Source organism: Poecilia formosa, unplaced genomic scaffold, assembly GCF_000485575.1.
Source record: "Poecilia formosa unplaced genomic scaffold, Poecilia_formosa-5.1.2 Scaffold714, whole genome shotgun sequence".
Lineage (NCBI taxonomy): Eukaryota > Metazoa > Chordata > Actinopteri > Cyprinodontiformes > Poeciliidae > Poecilia > Poecilia formosa.
This window is the reverse complement of record NW_006800653.1, coordinates 1-1,736: the sequence shown is the minus strand read 5'-3', so window position 1 is coordinate 1,736 and position 1,736 is coordinate 1.

The window sequence follows — 1,736 nt, the reverse complement described above, 5'->3', positions numbered from 1 at the left end:
CAGTCAACATCTCCGCACAATAATTCAGGCAGTGAGTCACGTTTTTTCATCACAATGCTTATGTGTCTCTGTACAGCTAGCTTTGCTAACATCATGTTAACGGAGCTTACCTTCGAGCTACTTTTCTAAGTGACAAAAAAAGTTAGACGTTGTCCCCACCGTCTGTGAAAGCGAAGCGCTGCTGAATTAGCTGTGGCCATCGGATTTCTTACTATTTTTGCAGCGCTATTATATTACTGACGATTAGACAAACATTTTCTGCCGCTGAGAGAAAACCACTGCGCATGTCCTGGAGCGCCGCGCACGAGTGGAAGGTGGGGAGAGGGGAAAGGGGAGGATGGGGGAGAGACACGTAGTTGCTTGGATTTTAATCGGTGCGTTTTGCATCCACTGAAAATAAAGATGTTAACAAATAAACTGGACAGTATGCTGCATGTTTAGTGATATTTTCACAGTTGCGGTCTGTTCGTTATTACGCAATAGTCAGCCCCGCCCTTTTCTCACCAATGGCCCGACTGACTACTGACCAGTTCTCTATCTAACAGGTCCGGAAAATCTCTAAAACCCGGGTCTTACCCCAATGTTGGTTTATATGAGATATTCTAATTAAACTGGTGGCGGAAAAGACGCTTCTAGCTCTAACTACCTACAAATCCAGAAGTTATGACCCTTTTCAGTTGAGAAACAGTCAACAGAGTAGCCCTCACTGCTGCGTAGCTTCAACAACCACTCCTGTTAATGGTAGCTCTTTTCCTTAAAATAACGTGCACTTGTTACCGGCTAGATTAGATTTAGTGACTTAGACTTAAGTCCCAGGGTCATTATTTTTACACTCACCAAAGAAAAGTACGAAGCCACCACATCTCTAGAATCATGTAAGCTAATTTTACTGTAATCAGGTGAAACTACAATAATCAAATGACTCAATTAATCTCAATGTCCACAAAATTTCATCGGAATTTTTAGTATGTAATTTATTAAGCAAGCTTTAGCAGGGATAAATGACAAGCAGATTAACTTTCAGAGATTACAAATTTGCAACAAGAAAATAAATTCAACTTAAATCCATTACAACCTATTTTCCTTTCTATCCCTATCCTGTGTCACTAGTTTAACTAAGCGAGGCTTTTGGGGGGCAGTTCAACTCACACCCAGATGGCAATTTGATCTCGGCAGCAGGAATCTTCAGATGTACTTGGACAGAGTCTTTGTCCTGACGTGGCAAAGTTCCCTTTCAGAATAGAAGCAAAGCAGAGCTGTCCATTGTCCTTCAACCGCACAGATCTTCGTCAATCCATGATCTTTGTCTTTTCTCCAAGTCTGCTGCAGTTAGGGTAGAGATCGTTGGGTTGAGGCAGAGGTGTTAGTCGAATCAGGAACCAGGGCTGGGGGCAGATGGATCTTGTCCCTTCTTAGCGGCGTGAAGTCTCAACTTCCCCTTGGTTCCAGGGTGCGGTCCTCTGCTGGTTTTCAATCTGTGTCCTCTTGTTGCCCTCCTTCAGCGCCGCGGACAAAGAACAGTCTTCTCTCTCATTTGCTGCTTTTTATACCCTCTCAGCCCATGGTTGTGTATGGGAGAAGTCTACGTGACTTCTGGAACATTCTGATTAGTCTGTGGAAAGCCCAACCGTCATCTCTTTCGTGACTCATTGCAGCAACTCTGTTCGGTACTTCCCTTTTTCCACTGGCCATCTAGTAACTTACTTCCTTTTTTGAGCCTCCCCAAACCCCCCCCC